The following is a 22,669-nucleotide window of genomic DNA, read 5'->3' as shown; positions in this document are numbered from 1 at the left end:
TCTACTAAGCAAAAGACTTAGACTTTGTTTGCTTTTTATACATTTAAATTTTTATAAAACATCTTATAAATGCACAAGCAAACACAATGTAATAATATACTGATTCTATTCGTGCGAAACTGCTCGAATAATACTGAATCGGGTTAAAAATGGATTGTAGAGTTTTTCGTATACAAGCAAGATTCTATTCGCTTGAAACTGCTCGAAACATGCTTTTTAGTATACCAAACCTAACATTATCTTATTACTATAATATCAATTGTTATAGTTTATAATGTCAACAGCAATCCAAACAAGCATACACTATGTCAACAGTATACAATATCATCTCAATGACAAGTATATGCTGTTTATAGAAAACACAAGTCTATTATCAGAACTATGTCAATAGCTATTATATGAAATGTCAATAATCTTAAAAATTTAAACAAATCCTTAAATGGAAGCAGATGCATGTTCTCTTACGTTTTTTCCAACAGCATTGTTCATTTTCCTCTCTTCCGATTCTACCATCGCTAATCAACAAAAACTATCAGCAGAAATCGAATTCATAAGAAAACAAATCCAAATCTGTTTTGATACACTAAAATCGAAGCAATATACTTAAAATTTGAATCAATTTCTTAACCTGAAGAATTCGCTTCAACGACCGCCGATTTGGAATGCCTTTTTCTGGCTACAATCGGTGCTTCAGCTTCAACTATTTCTTCGATCCTCATTTTTGGAAATTAATTGATGTAGAAAATTGAATGAAGTCTAAGATTAGGAGATGAATCGCAACGAAGAGAAGAGAAGATGCAGAATTGTATCAGAAACTTGGGAGAGAACTCAGAGAAACGTTCGAGAGTTTTACAAAGTGTTCTGAATACAACTGAAACATTTTTAGAACTGAAATGACAAAAATACCCCCCTGTTGACATAAACCAGACGCTGTTGACATCGCACGAAAATTGTGAATGGGTGGCTGTGATTGCATCTCAATTCTCAATTAGGCCCAAAAATCTCAACCTAACAGGACCCTCTATATATATATATATAGGGACGTGTTCAGATCAATAAATGAAATTCTGTCAAAAATTAAAACAAATCTCAGTCATTGGATCTTGTAATGTAACCGTTAGATTAATGTCACGTGTCATCTAGTAATGTAGATTACTAGTCAAATAATGTATCTTAGCTAATAATGTACTATTTTAGTACAATAATGTAGCATTTTAGTCTAATAATATAGCATCTTGGGTTAATAATGTAGCTTATCACAACCATCCAATCTAAGGATCCAAGGACTGAGATTTGTTTTGATTTTTAACAGAATTTCATTTATTGACCATAATGCGCCCCTATATATATATAGGGGCGTGATCTGATTAATAAGTGAAATTTTGTCAAAAATTAAAGCAAATCTCAGTCATTGGATCTTGTAATGTAACCGTTGGATTAATGACATGTGTCATCTCAATAACGTATATTATTAGTCAAATAATGTAACTTAGCTAATAATGTACTATTTTAGTACAATAATGTAGCATTTTAGTCTAATAATATAGCTCGGCTGATAATATAGCATCTTGGGCTAATAATGTAACTTATCACAACCATCCAATCTCAGGATCCAAGGGCAGAGATTTGTTTTGATTTTTAACAGAATTTCACTTATTGACCATATATATATATATATATATAAATATATATAGGATCATGATCAATTGAGATTATTTAGGCTAATTGAGAAATGAGATGCAATATCAGCCACTCATTTTTATTAAATGAGTGGTCCAGATTTTGCCACAATAAATATTATCAGATTAATTTAATATGAAAGGGTAAAACTGTCTTTTTGCGTTTTAATTTAGAGTTCTTCAGATTTTCCAGTGAAAGTGGCGATTCTGGTGAGAATTTAACGATTCAATCATATCACTGATTGAATCTATTTTAACGATTTATGATTCAATTGATTCGCAAAATTAGACTCAGAGGATTTCAACGATTTCTGATTTGCGATTCAATTTTCGAAAAACAGACGACCAGTTCGACGGATTTCTGTCTTGATTTTGAAGTTTTTCGATTGATTTTACCGACTTTGATTCTGTTTGTATGTTTTATTTGTTTATCTTCAGTCAAATTTGTTCCTAATCATTTTTTTTTATTTTCTCATCTTTAGGTTTGACTTCAGTTCGTAATCAACAACTAAGTGTTATTTGATGGATTCTTCATCTTATTCCGAGTCTACGTCGACGAATGGTGGAGGTAGTTTGGTTTGATTTTCATTAACATGATTTTTTTATGTTATGTTGGTGATTTATCCTCTGTTGACATGACTTGAAAACCTGTTGACATGTTACTTGGTAAATATTCTGTGTTGTTGCTATGCTCTTTGTTGACATTCAGTTTCATTAACATTATTTTGTTGTGATATGTTGGTGATTTATGCTCTGTTGACATGATTTATGTTACTTGTTAAATATTCTGTTGACATAGTGTGTATATCTGGGTGTTATAGTGCATAGAATCATCTTCTTAGGATGATGTTAAGGTTTCTTGGTCAAATATTCCTCTTAATTCTACAAACACTAAGCATTAGAATTCTGAACATTTTCCCTAAATTGGATACTATACTACTCTTTCTTCGTTATGTTTATATAGTTCCTAGTCTTCCCTTGCTTCTTTCATGTATTAAGAGTGACGTTTTGGTGACTAAGTTACCATTGATCAAATTTCTTCAATCCAGTACGCCGCTCCGTCTCAGTCCAAATATTCTGTTTTGGTGTATTCTAATTAAACTGGACGTTTTGATCCTGGTAATTTGAAGCATGTTCTGATATTTTGTCTTACAGAACTTATAACAATTGTCTAAGAATTTTACAAGAGTGCAGCCACCTCTTTAGATATAACTATAGGGGTAATTTTCTACTTTAAGTGAAGCTACTTGAGAAATCAACTCAATAATTCTTGACCGAGGAAATAAACGTTAGTCTAAGTGGATCAATGTTTGGTTGGATCTTCTTGAATGTAAAAGTCCATATGATATAACCATGATGAGAGTCCTTTACTTGACATAAAAAAATCGGTTAGTTATTGGCTAAGCAAAAGACCATAAAGCCTGAGAAGGTTGAGAAACATGGTTGTGTTTGGAATCTATGGATACTTTAGGTGCACATTGTTAAACCCTTTTTTCTTAATCAGTTATGAGCTTTCAAGGGAGATGTATGGGTTATGAGCTCTTTGTTGACATTCTGTTTCATTAACATTATTTTGTTGTATTATGTTGGTGATTTATGCTCTGTTGACATGACTTGAAAATCTGTTGACATAATTTATGTTACCTATTAAATATTTTGTGTTGTAGGATCTGTTATTCCAATTTGCACGCCTGAGTTGAGGCCTTATGAAGGTCAAAAATTTTATTCCCTTGAGGAAGGAATTTCCTTTTATGAAAAGTATGCTCAGGATTCTTTTTTTGATTGTCGAAGATTTGGAAATAGGTCTAGTGGTGGTTTTATTATTTTTCAGTATGTTGTTTGCAATAGACAAGGATTCCATACAGTAGATTCGTTGGATGTTGATGTAAGTGTATCTGAGGATGGTAATGTATCATATGATGATGAAGTATCTTCAAAGAAGAGACGTAGACGTGGCACCAAAAGGTGTGGATGTGGAGCGAGAATTAGTTTTAAGTTTTTTTTTTTTTTTTTTTTTGATGCATTTCTTGATGTTGATATCAATGAGGAACCTACATACACGATGCTTGAGGTCATGGAAATGGAAGAGGATGAAAACTCTCTTGTGTTTCATGCGAAAGACTCTCATTTTGAGACAACGTTTCCGCTAGCACGGTGGCCTTCTGTGGAGGTGAATGATGATCAAGAAATGGCTGGAGTACCGGTTGAGGAACAATCAGATGATCGTGCAGGTATATAGCATTTTCTTTGTTCTGTTTCTGTGATTGCCTTGCTTAGGTTGTGTGATATCTTAAATGTTTGAAGTGAGTGTTTGAACTTTGAATAGAGAATTGAGACAATGCTGTTTTGTTTAGATAATAATGTAGCATGTGAGGAGGCTGCTCAGGAAAACAATGAAAATGAAGCAGATGTCTCCATTGGAACTGAAATTCCTGACTTGGATATAGCAGATGAGATGATACAAATTCAAGATTCTGTTCATTCGGTTGAAAGCAGTCGAGAAGATTCTTCGACGAGCTGTGCTGATCTTTATGCACTATATGATGATCATGGTAATTTTGGAATCTTGATTGTATGAGTTATGCTCTAGTTACTTGGATATGTTTCTTGAATTGACCTTGAAATTTTTGTTCTGTAAGGCCCTAGGCAAGCTGTGGAGCAGATTGTGGAGCCAGAATCGTTATCCTTTGAGGGTAGGGAGCATGTGAAGGAGAATGAGCCTTTGCTTCAGTCAGAGGTGAATGAGACTGAGGAGGAAGAGGATAAGTTTCCTGATACGCCGACGTCTGTGGATAGCCTCAACCAGTTGCACAAGAAGTTTTCACAGCTCGAGAAGAGGGATTCAGGGACTGAAGAGTCATTGGATGGGAGTGTGACGAGTGAGTTGGAAGGCGGTGATGGTGTTGTCACTGTTGAGGGGTTGAAGGCAGCGCTGAGATCAGAACGTAAGGCATTGCAATCATTGTATGCTGAGTTGGAAGAGGAGCGGAGTGCCTCTGCTGTGGCAGCCAATCAGACAATGGCGATGATAAACAGACTGCAGGAAGAGAAGGCAGCGATGCAGATGGAGGCGCTTCAGTATCAGAGGATGATGGAGGAGCAGTCGGAATATGATCAAGAAGCTCTGCAGCTCATGAATGAACTTATGGTGAAGAGAGAGAGGGAGAAGAAGGAGGTGGAGAAGGAGTTGGAAGAGTATAGGAAGAAGCTATTCGAGTATGAGACGAGGGAGAGGGTGAGGATGTTGAGGAAGAGCAAAGACGGGAGCACGAGGAGTGGATTCTCATCGGCTTCTTGTAGCAACGCTGAGGATAGCGATGGATTGTCCATTGATCTGAATCAAGATGCCAAGGAAGAAGAGGGCTCTTACACCCATAAAGAAAAATACGAAAACCAGAGCACGCCTATCGATGCAGTCGTCAACTTGGAGCAATCTTTAGCCGATTTTGAGGATGAGAGGATGTCCATACTCGAGCAGCTCAAGGTCCTAGAAGAGAAGCTCTTGACATTGGATGATGAGGATGATGAGGACATGGAGCAACATTTTGGGGAGGAAAATGGCCATCATCATCTCAATGGTGAAACAAATGGACATGCAAATGGCTTTGCTAAAGAAACAACAAACGGGAAGCCTCATCATCAACACAGAAGAATCGCGGGCCACAAGGGAAAATCGCTGCTCCCCCTCTTCGATGCAATCTGCGATGAAAACGGAGACGCCATGCTGAATGGAAACGGAGTGCATGATTCCTCTCACGATGAATCAGAGTTCGAAATGGAGAACAAGAAGCTTGCCATGGAAGAGGAGGTCGACCATCTCTACGAGAGACTACAAGCCCTCGAGGCAGATAGGGAGTTTCTCAAGCACTGCATGAGCTCTATGAAGAAAGGCGACAAGGGTATGGATCTCCTCCAAGAAATCCTGCAGCATCTGCGCGACCTCCGCAACGTGGAGCTTCGAGCTAGAAGCATGGGCGACGGCGCTATAGTAGTATGAAACAAGACATCACTAAGCATCCATCCATCTCCACAAAACATTCTTGGTAAATTTTTACTCCCATATAATTTACATTGTCTATTAGCATATAAAGATCATATTTTTCTTACACCCTTTTCCTCACTGTCAAAGGTAAATCCAAAGCTACAAGCGTTTGATGCAAGAGGAACAGCTAATGTGGAGAGGGAATTGAAGCTCTTGTTTTTTTGGGTAAAATTTGCAGACAAGGATTTGAAATCTGCTGGAGTTTTGATCCCCTTTGTTTCCTTTGTCATTTTGTCATAATAGACCCAATTTTATTGTGGGTATACAAGAGTCCATCTACACACCCCTTTGTGGGAAAAGGGTGTGATGAATGTATGTGTGTGTAGTCTAGTGAGCACAAATAGCTGTCACTTTTGTATGTGTTTGTGAGTTGACATTTCATTAGGCATTTAGGAGTAGCTTAGTTTCATTTTTCATTTTTCATTTTTTGAAGAGAGAGAGAGAGAGGCAAAGATGGGAAAGAGGGGTAAGTAACTTCCTATTTCCAAGTCTCATTATATTTGCATCATTCTAAATTAATCAGAGTTTGTTTATTTATTTGGAAGGTCTAGTTGTAAAATACTTGTACCCATCTGTAAGTATATAAACAAATGAGTGTGTTTGTCTACTGTTTCTTTTTAGTTACAGATTTTTATTGTCTGTTTGCTGTCAAGTTCAGATGGATAGTGATATTTTTGTTATTAGTAAAATCAAATGAATATTGTTAGCAAAAGGTTGCTTTCGCAAAGAATTGTGCTTTAAGCATAAACAAACTTTATTGGTGGGACTATACTTTGAAAAGATAGTACTCCAAAATTTACTACATTTGCATAATGGAATAGTTAACAAATTACAGCTAATAAAAGCCGGCTTTGGGATGATTACATGCGACTGCCAATGACAGTGTTATGCACGTTATATACATAATCAAGAATCTTGGTTGGTAAATATTAAAATAATTCGTTGCACAAAAAGAATTACTAGAATAATTAATTTTGGAGCGTATTATAAGCAAACCAACTTGAAATTGACATTGTTAAAGTCCTGAAGATCTTATATTCACAATGTATTTTGGAATAGAAAATTCATAAAACTGTTTTCTGGGACCAGAATATTTAAGTAACAGACGAATTAAATTGTTTTTTAATATTAGTATTTAAAATCTGGTGTCTCGTCAAATCATAAATATTGGCATATGTACATTAATTGATATGAGTACTTTGTGAAATGAGCACGAAAAAATGAGGATGGAAATTGGTCAAATGGTTCAATGAAAGTTGATTTGTATATTTTGAAGTCATTATTCCTTCAAATTAGACCTGTGCAATACTATATATTGGGGTAACTAGTCCAATTTATTACTACTATTTGCTAATTATTGGATAATCTAATTAAGTGCAATAGAGAAGCCAGCCATGCAATGAAAAGTATAGGAGTATGAAATTGAAGTGCACATGGGCAGCTATGCAACATAGGAGATTAATTTAAATTAACCGAGATGTGCTTATAACACTAAACCATGTTTTTCTCATGATTATCGAATATTCTTGAAATCTGTTGCTGTTCCTGACAATAATCATGAACGCAACTTACGATGCTATTTATTTACTTAAACTAAAATACCCATATAAACCCATCTCTCGTTAAGAAATTAACTCCAAAAATATTCTCATGAGATTGTCGAACAAACAAGTAACAACAATATCGTAAACATATTACTGACATTGCAACTTAGCAATCTAGGGTTAGATTCAATCTTATTTTTTTATTTAAAATTCGTACTGTTATCAGCTTATAAATGTCTTGGTGTATTTTGCAAGATTAACAACTCCAATGAAGTTATTTCTTTTCCTTGGAATATTCTGAGTAATGTGGTCTAGTATATGGCTCCAATTTTGAAGCATTTGTAAATATGACACAAAACTTTTAAAAAACACACAAAAAGACACGTTTCTAAAAATAACCCAAACTTTAATAAATACTAGGGCTGGGAAAAAATACCGAAATACCGAAATACCGGCCTTATCGTATCGAAAAAATATCGAAAATACCGAATTTTCGGTATACCGTGACTTTCGGTACGGTATGATACCTTACCGGAATCTTCCGGTAAGGTAACAGTATGAATTTTCAAATACCGCGGTATACCGTTGCATACCGAAATTCGGTATATACCGTAAATTAAGGTATATACCGTAAACTAAGGTATATACCACAAAAATATAAACACAATTATATATAAAATATATTTTATATATTTTTAAATTGTAAAATCTATTGTGAAATATAAATATAATTATGAATAAATTATATTTAATTTATTTTTAAAATTATAAAATATAAATAATATTCTAAATACTCTAATTTTCTATTTTAATTGATGTTGAAAGTCAGGTATACCGCAAAAGTAAAGTATACCGAACTTCGGTACGGTATACCGAAAATGAGGTATGGTATCGGTATGGAAATTCGCCATACCGAAAATAAGGTATACCGAAGTTCGGTATACCGAAAACTTTGGTAAGGTAAAGGTATGACTTTTTCGCATACCGTATTTACGGTAAGGTATATGGTATGGTGGTTTCGGTAAGGTATACCTTACCTACCCACCCCTAATAAATACTACAAACAATGTCTTGAATTTTCATGAAAATGGGGAAAATGGCATGAAATTTAAAAATTAAAATGAGGACTGAAAATTTGGACCACGTGTATCCCATCCAAGTTCATACTAGTTTTTATGAATTTGATCACATCTAAAGTATACGTAGACCGTAGTTGCAATTATAATATGATCCAACAGAGAGAATATACGCTTTATAAGTAGATCAATGAGGTTTGATAGAGAACAATTTATTTTCTACTCACAATTTTCAAACAATTTCATATATTTTGTTTTGTACTAGTAGTATTTTCTAAGTTCGAACTATTTTTTACAACTTTCATCAAAATTCATGCAGTTATTTTTAAATCGTTTAAAGTTATGATCAGTTTGATGATTGTTATCAAAGTTTAGGCCATTTTTTAATATATTTTATACTCCCTCCGTACATCCGCGAATAGGAGTTCCCTTTTCCATTTTAGTCCGTCCACAAATAAGAGTCTTGATTCACATTTACCATAAATTGTAATAGGGTCTCACATTCCACTAACTCATTCCATTCACATTTCATTTAAAACTAATATGTACAAGTGAGACTCATATTCCACTAACTATTTTCAATTCACTTTTCTTAACATTTCTTAAAATCCGTGTCACCAAGAAATGAGACTCTTAATGGCGGACGGAGAGAGTAATATTATTACTTTTACAAATGACCTCAAACGAACTACCAAGAGCATCTCCAAGGGGAGAAGATATATAAAAAAGGTATATTATGCATTTACCTTCTTAAAAAGTGAAATAAACCTTTCTAAAAAGTAACACACTCCAAAGGAAAAAAGTATATAGAAAGGTAAACTATTTTTTAAAAATAAAATAATAGTACAAAGTGCATTAATAAATATAAAGTGTAATACCTTATCAAATACCTATCCCCTTGGAGAAGAGTTTTTCATGAAAAGAAGGTAAATATGGTGGTCATAAGATTTTACCTCTCCATTGATGGAGAGGTAAAAATACCTCTTCAAAATGGAAAAATGCATAATACCTTCTCATATACCTCTCCCATTGGAGAATGATTTTTCATGAAAAAAAGATAAATATAATAGTTATATTAGTTTACCTCTCCATTTACCTTTCTCCTTAGAGATGCTCTAAGAAGTATTAACGGTTAACTCATTATTATCATGAAAATTCTATAAGCATATTTGTTAGTTAGGATTCTGCCTAAAAAGTAATTTGATTTACTGAATTTATAGTTTAAGTGGTTGTTTTATTTTTAATAAGACATGAAGTAATTAATTAAAATCGTGAAAATAAGAAAAGTAGTGCAACTTTACATGATTATGATTTATCGGACTTTTCTTAGGTATTCTTTTTCTCAAATCAAGAAAAGGAGTAGTACTTAAAAATGAACACTATAATTATAATAATAATACTTTTATTATTATAGTTTATTAATAAGTGTACTACTTATTTTATGTTATTAATACTTTGTTGAGATAATTATAATATTATTATTTAGGTTATGAATCATATTAAAAATATTTATAATTGCAATTATTTTATTATAAATATAAATTAATAACTAATTAAGAAAGTCTTAATGTAATTATAAAAAATATGAATTATATTCAATAATAATAATAATAATAAGTAAATGAAATTGCGACCTGAATGGAGAAGAAATATACGTATACATTATTAAAGACTGGAGAGATATATACATGCTAGACCAGTTACCTAAATGAAGACGAAATAACGAGCCCCTTTTAAATAATTTGAAATCGCCAACAATCGTATTTCAAATGAAAGATATGAAGTGAAACAACGTTGTTTCACAATCATTTTATCAGTGGCATCATAATTTTTGTAACTGCCCACGCTGGACGACTATTTGCCGTAAATTTTGAATACGATTTGGAGTTGGTTGGGGGAAAACACATTTCTTAAAATTTGTTATTTTTGGCACTAATTTTAAATTGTATGGTAATGTAAAATTTGGTGCAAACTTTATGATTTTAAGAACTAATATCTCTCATGATGATAATAATTATAATTATAATAATAATAATAATAATAATAATAATAATTTTGTTTATTATTATTATTATTATTATATTAATGTTGTTGTTGTTGTTGATATGTTATCAATTACTTCAATCTCAATTTATTATTTTACATGGATTTGATTGAATTGTGATGCCAATATATCCGCCATCAAGTATAACATCTCATTTATTTGATACATTATGTTCTCAGCAAATTTGAGTTTTGTTTCAGAATCCTCAACGCTGGAAAAGTATTACTACTAATTTATAAAGAAATTTATTATAATTATTAAATTCAACTGTAATAGTAATAAAAATAAGTTACGATTATTAGGTTCTTGATTATTAACTTATTATGCAAATCTTAATGTAATTTTCAAAATATTGATTATATTATTAATTAAAAATTGTTTACTTTAATTAATTTTAAATAAATTAATATATTACATATTTATCTTTTAATAATATATCAGAAAATTTCAAACTTTCAAATTAAAGATAAAGATGACAGATTTAAGAAAAGGGTTACTTTGGAACCCAGATATTGCATTTATTTGTGGAACACACCGTTTAGGTATGATTTCCTCTCGATTTTGATTCAATTTAGTCATACTCACACTATAATAGTAGTAGCTGGCAAGTGACGTTAGAGCACCATCGTTGACGGTTGACACAACGATGAACGATATATGTGTCCTATCTCAATAACAAATTTTGTACTCACTACTCACTTATCACAATTTATCGACACCATAATTATAAATAGCATAATTGTGCTTAATAAAACAACATTTGAAAAAAAGGAAAACTTGATTCACGTCCCCGGTGATGCCAAGTCCTATATCTCAGGCCAAAGTTGGTTTTATATTAGTATTCCATTAATATACTAGTATTATATAAATAAATACATATTCACGCAGGTGTCTATGATCCCACAACATTAAAATAAGCCAAAAGCATAAAAGAAGGTTGGAGTTTAAGGTTCCCACGACAAAGAGTGTAAAAAAGTACTGTATTCCTCTATACTAAAGACAGGTTGACTGTGTTTGCCTTTACTAATTAAAAGCAAATATGATTACATTTTCTAGATTCACACAAATTTCGTGAAATTATCAATTTCTTTAAATAGTAGGAGTACTACTTAACCACTTGTTATAACATGATTTACATAAATTTCATAAAATTGCAAATTCTTATATCTGTGTGATCTACACGTACTGTTACAAGAATTTATTCCCTCAATCCTTCATTCATAGTCCAAGTAAGACTTACACGGGTTTTATGTGAAGAAAAATGAGTGGATAATGTTTCTAGTACTTAGTCAAATGTTGATACCGATTTCGAATATATTAGTTTTATGGAGTAGTAAAATGTGAGTATAATAGTTTTGTTGTGTGAGATGTTATACTTTAAATTGTGGACATCTTAATAGAAAATTGAGACGTTATTTTGTAGATCAGAGAATATAATTATTTAGCAAAAGAGTAAATTGTGTAAGAGTATTAATTCAAGTAAATTTAATGCCGCAAAAGACTGGTTTTTCATATTTTTATTTTCATATAGATATTTTTTCCTTTTAATATTTAAGTTTGACTAAAATAGGGTGTTATCTGTAAATAATATTAGCAAAATGCAATACACATTACACACTGAGACTTTTTCATATTTTTTCTTCATAGATAGTTTTATATAAATATTTAAGTTTGACTAATGTTACCTCTAAATAATACTACTCCATTAGCAAAATATTGCAATACACATTATACACTGAATTTTTAACCATTACTAAAATGGTTGCAGAAAGATCATATGTGACAAGTAGATCCTAATTGGCGGGCATTATACAATGTGCTACAGTAGGGAATTTAGTTGTTATATATCATATGCTATATAAATTATAAACTGACTAGAAATAAATTAAATAATTTCGTGTTAAAAAATACTCCCTCCGTTCCATAGTAATGGAGGCGAAACTTTTCGGCACGAAGATTAAGAAAAATTGTGTTAGGTGAATTAAGTAAAAGAAGAATAAAGTGAAAAATGAAAAAGGTAGAGAGAGAGATAAAGAGAGAAGAGAGAGTAAAGTAGGTGTGGAAAAATGTGTTGACTTTTACTAAAAAGAGAAATGACTCTATTACTATGGAACGTACTAAAATGACAAAATGATTCTATTATTATGGAACGGATGGAGTAGTTGAAATAAAATTATCAACGACTAATAAATTAATACTTCAACGTACATTTTGATAGACATTATTGTATAGTGCGCAGTTATGATATTTATTAATCGATGACGATGTGTCCTTAATCTGGTTGAAATAGTTTTTATAAAAACTATGGAGTCTTCTGGTACTACATATTTGATATTACTATTAAGTTTTTGCGCTTTGTATATTATTATCCATGTATGATATAGTACTACAACTACTATAAAACATATGATTTGAAACGAATTCATGTTAATTTCATGCACTAACTATTGTGAAATTGAAAAGAAATATCACTCTCATAGAAATTACTATTAGCCAAGTTGATCGAGTTATTAGATAGATTTTATTTTTGAAAACTACAGAGATTATTTTCGAATTTATGTTGAAGAACAACGTTTTTATGTGAAGATTGAAAATCATGACGTTGAATCTTAATTGAAAATTCTTCAGTTTCACATTAAATTAGTTTCGGTTCAATGTTACTCAGTCGTAACTATTTAATGTTCAAACTATGAAATACGTATGATTTTTCATTAACTGTTGTGTATAAATTGTATTAAGTGGTTTATACTTTGATTATGCCTGATAAAAAATGGTAAAGAAGATTACCCTACTCCCAAATATAATAAAAAGTTAAAAACAGATCAAGATAAGATGTGGGAAAATGAAGACTGAGTAAACAATATTGAATATAGTATTATAATTTGGAAAAAAATGTCATGCGAAGATTTCAGATTTCTTCACCAATGCACATATGAAATCATTAAACATTACTTACAACTTATGAAATCCCAAGAAACGCAACGTGTTGATTTTTCCAATAGTTGAATTTTGTGCGCGTGGACAATTTCGCAGGTATACATCATAGTATATAAATGCAGCCGTTCAAATTATCACGTGTTGATCGAAATTGAATCACTACTATATTTGTGCTCAATCTATTTTCTGACATTTAACTGTGTGACTTTATTCAATGTGAACAAATTGATCCTCCATATTTGTGTGCATTCTCCTTTTTTGCGACTTTAATCAATGAATATACCTAAAAACGGAGCAAAAATTTCATCTTTTCGATTTGGCAAAACCGTATTCCTAATTCTCTGCAATTTAGAAATTATTTAGTGAATCCTATACACAATTTTGTGCATATTATTGTATAAAGTTTGACGACTTGTATGCGTAATAAAATAGAATACTTTGACATAGGAGTAATAAACTTGTTTTGTAAACATACTGAATGAGACAGCAGTGAATTTTATATTGAACAGATTTTCTACAATTGACCTTGTAACACATTTGCAGTTAATTTATTGCAAGAAAATTTGAAAGCAAACATCTATGCCTCTGGTTTGCGTGTGAGGTTCAACCGCCATTAAAGTCAATATCCAGTCAATACGCTTCTTCTTCTCAAATTCGCAAAAACTTAATCAAAATTCAAAACACACAAAATTTCTCTACCTCGTCTCCTATTTTCTTCATCAAGATGAGATTGAGATGAGAAAATCCAAAAACTTCCTCCAGAATCTCCTCAAACCCTTCACATCCACCTCCAATAGAGGTAAGATATTTTTCCGTTGTTTTTAGACTGAGGTTGATGAGCTTTGTTGAATATTTTTTTGATTTCGTGTTTTGAAATGTGATTAAAGATCAAGACGAAGACGAGTTAGGGAGAATTGCAGAGCGAGAGCAGAAAAACTTTCACTTCGAAGCCCTTGTTGCAGCGATTGATTGATTTTGAGTAGGGAAAATTGAGTGATGGGAGAGAAGTAGCGGTGAAGAGGTTGTCACAGAGATCTTCTCAGGGTAATAAGGAGTTTTTGAATGAGGCAAAGCTGTTGTCGCGTGTGCAGCATAAGAATGTCGTGAATTTGTTGGGATATTCAATTCATGATGCAGAAAAGCTGCTTGTTTACGAATATGTTGCGAATCAGAGCCTCGATAAGTTTCTTTTCAGTAAGTTAGGTGGAAACAGCATATAGTGACCACTACTGTGTTTTTAGTGACAGATTTGTACACACTACATAGATCTTAGAATGACCAACATTTCAGCCAGTTACGTATCCACTGAAGTCAGAATTATAAGCAATTAAGCATGAAGGGGAATCTAGATTTTGAAATTGACAAAATAATTTATTTGTCTATAAAAGCTACAAGATATAAATTTTTAATTCTATTACAACAACCCCAAGCAAATATGAAATTGGTAAACAAGATTGAAGTTCGTTCTGCTTATGATAGACGAATGAGGTAGGTAAGCCTAATTTATTTCCGTTCAAATTAAAATAATTCTCTACCTGTCATGCTAAAAATGACAACTATTTATTCTCATGGGGTAAGCAAGAATGAGAAGAGAGTGGAAAAGAAGTTCTGATGCACCTGCTGTATTAGGTTTCTCAGAAGATTAATTAATGAGTTTTGTAACTTGGGGAGGCAAAAAAATCTCTCACAATATTACTCAGTAACTGTAGATTAATGATTTGTGGCATTTAGCTAGGCAAGAAAGTGAAATTAACATTACATTTTGGTGGTTCTTGTTATTTAGAGCCTGACAAAAAAGAGTTGCTGGACTGGAATCGAAGGCATGATGTGATAGTAGGTGTTGCGAAGGGCCTGCTCTATCTTCACGAACAAGCTCATTGTACCATCATTCACAGGGACATCAAAGGCAGCAATATCCTACTAGATGAGAAATGGGCTCCCAAGATTGCTGATTTTGGCATGGCACGCCTTTTCCCAGAAGATCAAACTCATGTTCATACCCGTGTAGCTGGTACCAAGTATGGTTTTTCTTAAGATTATTTTGTTGCTACGTGGCTATTCAAGTGTAGTTAATGAACAAATGTGGATGCATTTATTTGATTGCAGTGGTTACATTGCACCAGAGTGTCTCTTGCACGGCAATGTTTCTAAAAAAGCAGACGTTTTCAGTTTCGGGGTTGTGGTTCTCGAGCTTATCAGCGGGCAGAAAAACTCCAGTTTTAGTCGGGATCCTGATTCGGAGAGCCTGCTTGAATGGGTAAGAACTTAAAGTTTGGGGTGTCATCAGCAGATATGGAACAGATACCAATCCTCGTTCAAATCGGGTTGCTCTGTGTCCAGTCTGATTCCCAAGCAGGCCAGATATGGACCGTGTAGTGGTGCTGCTGTCAAGAAAGCCAAGACATCTTGAAGAACCGGGTAAACCAGGAGTACCTGGGTCAAGATTCAGGCGATACCGTACAGGAACCGCCTCATCAGTCACCGGGAACTCTGATGGGTGAGTTCAAGATCCTTTGGCTCCACACAGACACGACGCCTCATCAACTGCGACTTCATCGAGCATTGCAAATACGCGTTTACATCGGCATGGAAGCGTCCAATTCAAGATTAGATTGTAACATTCTTTCGTACATAAATTAGTTTGCATTAGTTTGTTTTGTGTAAATTTTGAGGGAAGATAATTTATCTTCTCACCCTTCCGGCTCAAAGCCTAACTGACGTTCTGCTGGTGTAGAAGAGAGAGATGATTGGTATTTTTACATAGTATTTATTATTTTGGATTGTTATATACTCATGCAATATGGTAGTACTGGTGTAACTGCGCAATTTCCAGTACTTGCGAGATTGTGTGCTTTGACAATTCAATCAAAAAACGAAAAGAATAGAGGAGAAAATAAATGATGAAATCTTGGATCATACTACTATTTATCTTTATTACTCCCTTTCTATATAATATTGATATAATACTCGTATTATTATAGGAGTATAATTTAAGAAAACGTTAAAATGAATTCTTTTCAATTTTGCAATTTATGCTTAATCTTTTGACGAATGCAAAGTAAAACTGGAAGAGAATATATTCAAAGAACAAACTAAACAGACTTTGATTTTCATGTAAATTGCAAGTCCCTTGATTCTTGTTACAATTTACGATAAATATAGATTGGAAGATCCAGTCATAAAAATCTATATTCAGCCCATTCAAGATTAGAACGAACTGTTCCAAGTCGAAGCCTTTCACGATAAGATAAAAGAAAATTGTTCGACTAGTTTTTTTTAACTTCATAATTAATCGTTAGAAAATGAGATATTCACTTTTGGTGTTAAATGAAAATTCACAATTTAGGGACCTTGAGAAGTAAAAATCACGTCTCAGCCTACAAAAAAAATCAAATAAATATTCAATATTAGGCACCAGAATATTAGACCAATGCAACATTCCTCGAAAAAAGAAGGCGAATGCTTCAAATATTCATTACTAGTATTAATTTAGGAACTCAAATTTAAACAATTTGTAGCTGATTCAAATTCAATTTCCATACAATCCATACCCATTAAAAACATAGAGCTAGGAAGCATCCTGACATCCAAATCGATATACTCTCTTCAATCTTCATCCATAAGGGCATTCACAATAGGAGCCTAAGCGAGCCCTATACACGCCTACGTCGATTTTATCCTCCTCCTATTTTACTCTAGTGGCGGACTATAGCCGTCCTAAGCGACGCCCTAAGCATTTCACTATTTTGTATTTATATTTTTATTATGTTTGCAAATGTAAATAAAATATTAAACAAATAAAAACAATACAATTAAAGGGAAATTTTAATTTTACTTAATTAAAAAAAAGTTACAAAATAAGAAATAAAAAAAAGCACTAAATACAAAAAAAGGAGACTAGTCTAAAGAAGTCCCAACTTGCGGATGAGGCCATCGATCATCCGTGGATGCCTCGATTTGAGCCGCATGAGGGCGGTGTGCACGTCCAACAACGTCCGTAGTCGGAGGAGACCGCAAATCGCGGACGACGTCGAACTCGGGTCGGCGACGGGCTTGCTTAGGCGGCGCGACGGAGGAGGATGTGGCCTTGCCCTTGCCCTTGGCACCTTGACGCCGGGGACGCGGAGGACATCGGTGTGCGGAACTCTCATCCTCGAACACCGGACTCGACGCGCGCTATCGCTACTTGTATAATCATTGAAGGTGCGCTTCGACGCCTCCTCCTCGCCGCCGTCGATTGGGGAATCACACCACCAACGAACTTTGCTTGTCCCTCAAGAGCGCCCAGCGGTAGTGCTTGAAATCGCCGTACAATGAAATGTACGACGCATCGCTTTGTCCGCACATCCGCGAGACTCTCGCCACGCTCTCCTCTCGCACTTCTCGTACTCCGCCGCGAACAAATTTACTCGTCTTTATTTGATCCCGTGCTTGCGGAGCTGCTCCCGTGGCGCTTGTACGCGTTCGCCGGCTTGGCCGCGTTGTATTTCTCGGCGATGCGCTCCCAATACCGCACCTCCGGTTGAATAATCTCCGGAATCCATTTTGCTTGAAAATGTAGTGAATTTGATGAGAGTGAAGTGAGAAAAATGAAGTGTGAAAAATGAAGTGAATTTGATATATATAGGTTTTGAAAATTTAATAAAATTAAAAAAAAAAACTAAACAGCGTCGCATCGTTCAGTGACCCATCGTCAGTCTTGTCCACGTGGCGGACGTGCGACGGACGATGGGTATCTCGCGCATCGTCCGCTGGCGATGTATCAGGCGCGGACGATGGGTTACCCATCGTCCTGATCTTTCTTGCAGGACGATCGACGGACGATCGATCGTCCCGCTCGTCCGCCAATGCGGATGCTCTAAAAAATAGTCCAATATTTCTATTCGTTCACTAAAGTTAGTCCTATATTAAAATGGAAAGTTACTCTTTGTTTATTACTCAATTTTTATTTCTCTTCTTATTTTATTCATATTCTCACTTTATCTATATTTTATCTCTCTACGATCTTTATCGATTTGCTAAAACCCCTACGTCCACTAACGAATTTGTTTTTTATAGATGGGGGTATTTAGTTCTTCCATCACAATCAGACCATCAATAAACCCAAGTGCGTTCTTCCAAAACAAGCTAACATTTCCTTTGATGTTACTCCTCCGATCCAGAGATAATTTTCCAGTTTTATTTCGGTCAGTCCACAAAATTTGTCACACTTACTTACATTTTGGTAGTGACCTATATCCACTAACTCATTCCTACTCACATTTTATTATAAAACTAATATATAAAAGTATGCCCATTCCACTAACTTTTCAACTACTTTTCATTCTTTAAACCGTCTGTGCAAGTGATCCAATTATCCGGGACGGATGGAGTAATTAATAGTATAGGAGTATTAACGTCAGGCATGGCACATAAGTCTTGGTTTACAGCTTGAGACAGAATGTATCAATAGTTGATTTCTTTATTTTAGTGCTTCAATACCGGAATATCCTTGCTCCTTCCTGGAGTTGATGGAATCACTACTGGTTATTTTTAATCACAACGAAGTTGATGCATGTGACATATATATAATAATATATTATGTGCTACTGTGTGTGGATTGCTTTTGTGTTTTGTAACTTTATGTAACGTAAATTGACTTCCAATATTATTGCTGTCGTCCTCACAGAATCTTCCTAAAAAGTTACCCCCACCACATCCCATTGTTGACCAAATCATGCTATTACTTGTATATTTTATCATTGAAATTAACATTTTCAGAAACAATCACATAAGCACCGAATCCAAAAGTTGAATTCCAAGAAAGACATATATACAAACACGGATACATAACTGGTTTTTAAGCAAACTACAAACTTGTTAATTAATTAATTTAATTGGTCCTCACGCGTTATCTCTAGCTAACTAGCATGCATCCACCTTTTTTGCCCTATATATATTCATCCCAATCAACCTCTTCTCCTCACTCATCTTCACTCCAATTCAACCCATTACTTTCACAACATTACTTCATTTTCGAAAATTGCATAATTAGTCCATCACATCAAAATGACTAGTAGGTTTGTTATTCCAATAATCTCTCTAGTGGTGGTGCTAAGCATCATCTCTAGCGAAGCACAACTATCAACGACGTTCTACGACGCTACGTGCCCCAATGCTTCTACAATCATCCGCAACTCCATCCCGCGCTATTTGCTGGCGGCGGATGGCGGCGTCTCTCATCCGGCTCCACTTCCACGACTGCTTCGTTCAGGGCTGCGACGCTTCCATCTTACAGACCAGACCTCCACCATCCAAAGTGAGAAGTCGGCCAGGCCCAACGCTAACTCTGTTAGAGGAACGAGGTTATCGAGGCAGCTAAGCGCGAGGTGGAGCGCCATGCCCGGCGTCGTCTCTTGCGCTGACGTGCTCACATTAGCCGCACGCGACGCTTCTGTTGCTGTAAGTATGCGTATACAAATTACTACTACTACAGATATTTATTATGAATAATAAATTAATTATTGGAAATTAATTATATACTACTATATGCAGGTTGGTGGTCCATCATGGAGCGTAAAACTGGGCAGAAGGGATTCCACGACCGCTAACCAAGCCGTGGCCAACACCGATCTCCCGAGTCCGTTTTCGGGCCTTCAAGTTCTTATTGACGCTTTCGACAAGAAGGGTCTTAATGCAAGAGACATGGTTGCCCTTTCTGGTAAGTGAAATTGTTGGGTTGCAAACCCATCCCACGCTGTTGCAATCAGTATATAAGTGTTGTTAAACCCCATTTAGTTTTAGATCTTTTAAAAATGACTAAAAATAACAAACAATATCAAACTATGCAAGTAATGGATTAATTTGATATATGCAGGAGCGCACATTAGGTCAGTCCCAGTGCTTCTTGTTCCGTGGGAGGATATACAGCAACGGCACTGACATTGATGCCGGCTTCGCCAGCACCAGGAGACGGGCTGCCCCCAGACCGGCGGCGACAGCAACTTGGCGGCGTTGGATTTGGTGACGCCGAATTCATTTGACAACAACTACTTCAGGAATTTGGTGCAGAGGAAGGACTGTTGCAGTCCGATCAAGTTCTCTTCTCCGATCCACGGCCTCCATCGTGTCTCAGTACAGTGGAAATCCGAGACTTTCCGCCGACTTTGCGACTGCAATGATCAAGATGTCGGAGATTGAGCCAACTCTCGGACAGAATGGAATTATAAGAAGGGTTTGCAGCGCCATAAACTCATAAAATGACAATGTCTCTCTTTTGTTTTTCGTTTTGTAAGTTAGCTTGCGAGCAAATTGCTTTGCATGATGTCAACTATTCATGTGTTTTTCATTAATTCATTCAATTACTATTCATTTTAGTTTTTACCACGTGATATTGTAATTTGATTTATACCATCAATCAATGAATTGTTTATTTTAGACGATCTAGTATCTAGCTATATATGGACATGCAAATAATTTTGTTGGAGATTATCAAAACTTGCTGCATTAATGCCACACTGAACACCGAAATGTTGGAAACTGGAGGATGCATATTGGCTTGAATTCATAGAGAAAAGGATACAATGAATCCAATGGCTACATAGATATAGTTAAAAAGAGAGAAAATGAATCCAATAGGATAAGTTACTCCAATAATTTGTCTGTGAACAAAATATAAAATCAAAGGAGTTCCTTAAGAACAATTTTTTCTATACGTGTCGCAAAATATGGTTAGTGAGAAATTCTGAATAAAAGAAATACTAAAATTACATAATGGAAAATAAATGAAAACTACATAGTTTAAAAAAGGGGAAAATTTCCAAAAAGGTCACCATGTCTATGCAAATTCGGGCAATTTTATAATTTTTAAAATGTTCAATTATACTCCCCCCTTTCTAGAGAGACTTTTCAAAAAGCAAAAAAAATTGGTTAGTTGAATAAAAAAAATAAAGTAAGAAATGAAAAAGGAAAGAGAAGAAAAAAAAATAAAATAGAGTAACGAGAATTTTTAAGTTTTTTTACTAAAAGAAAATAACCATATTAAAAACGACTAAAGCAAAACATTCCATATTATAATAAAATAATAACTTTATATTTTTCTTTAAACCCTTTAATAAAAGTTTGGGGTAATGCTTAATTTATTCACATGGCAGTAATATTTAAACTAAAGACATGACTGATGAGTGTATTAAAAGAAATTAATAAAGTAGTCAGAATATTTTGTCCTATAGTAATTTTTGTCACTGTCATCACAAGTAAATTTTTTTTACCGTTTATCCTTTAAGAATTTGGGGGACCCAACACCTAGATACAAATCCGGGTGCCATTGCCCTTTTCCCAAAAGGGATCACGTCAAACTTTATAGTTTTCCCTAGCATACTCATTAACCAAGAGAAGGGCGCACCGCATCAATCATATTTTCCTAATACGACTTAAAATTTTCCTATTAATTAATTTTTACAATTTCGTCACTGAAGAAAACCCAAAATTTTTACAATTTCATTTAAAGTAAACTATCTTTGAGCTTTTCAAATTATTAGCTGTATGCACGTTGCGCACCCATTCAATATCTCATAAGAAACATCAATTTTAACAAGACTAAATCCTTAAAAAAACTAGAGTTTTTTTACTATAAAACTTAAAGACCAGATCAAATGTATAAAATTTTAAAAAATGCAGTCATGCATAAGCTCCACTTTAGAAAGGAATACGTAGGCTCTTTCCTTTTTAATTAATTATAAAAAAAAAATAAATTTTAAAACAGTGCTTAAAAGAAACGTTTTTGCTTAAAATGAGTCAAGGGGGAGATCGTAAAGATAGAATTCTAACAAATCTCAATTTCATATGTGTGAACAAAAAAAAAAAAAAAATTTTTATATATCTAAAAACATTTAGAGTATAATGCTCCTAATTGCACGTATGATGCCCCAGTATCATAAATCTAAGCTCAATGTATAATTGTTGAAATAAATATAAATTATAATATTATTCCGTTTTTTTTGATTTTTGGATTTTAAGATATGTAAAGAAAAGAGAGGGGAAAAATAAATAATAGTTTTCCCCCCTTTTATATATATTTCCTATATTAAATTTTTTAATAAAAGTTATTTAAAATTGGAGAACAGCTTTTTTACTATTTATCAAAAAAAGAAAATAAACTTTTATTCTTTTGGGCAAACGCAAAATAGAAATATTATTGTTGGATATGGTGGTATTTAAATGTATTTTTGAATCAGCAATGATGCATATGATAGGCGTAATTTAATAAGTGGTTTGATTGGGACAAGTGCAATGTGTAAATAACAAGAGCAGCGTATACAAGAAATTTTTTTTTCTTTTTTTACTATTTTGAATTGTATATACATACA

General features: G+C 33.9%; 2 pseudogenes; both read left to right on the top strand.

Annotated features, from left to right (window-relative positions):
• Positions 1-13,880: 13,880 nt before the first annotated feature.
• On the top strand, positions 13,881-15,823 carry LOC125206624 (annotated as a pseudogene).
• A 3,475-nt stretch (positions 15,824-19,298) lies between these two features.
• LOC125208502 lies at positions 19,299-20,687 on the top strand (annotated as a pseudogene).
• The last annotated feature ends 1,982 nt before the right edge of the window (positions 20,688-22,669 follow it).

Source organism: Salvia hispanica, chromosome 2 (genome assembly GCF_023119035.1).
Source record: "Salvia hispanica cultivar TCC Black 2014 chromosome 2, UniMelb_Shisp_WGS_1.0, whole genome shotgun sequence".
Classification (NCBI taxonomy): domain Eukaryota; kingdom Viridiplantae; phylum Streptophyta; class Magnoliopsida; order Lamiales; family Lamiaceae; genus Salvia; species Salvia hispanica.
This window is presented reverse-complemented; position numbering and strand designations above follow the sequence as displayed.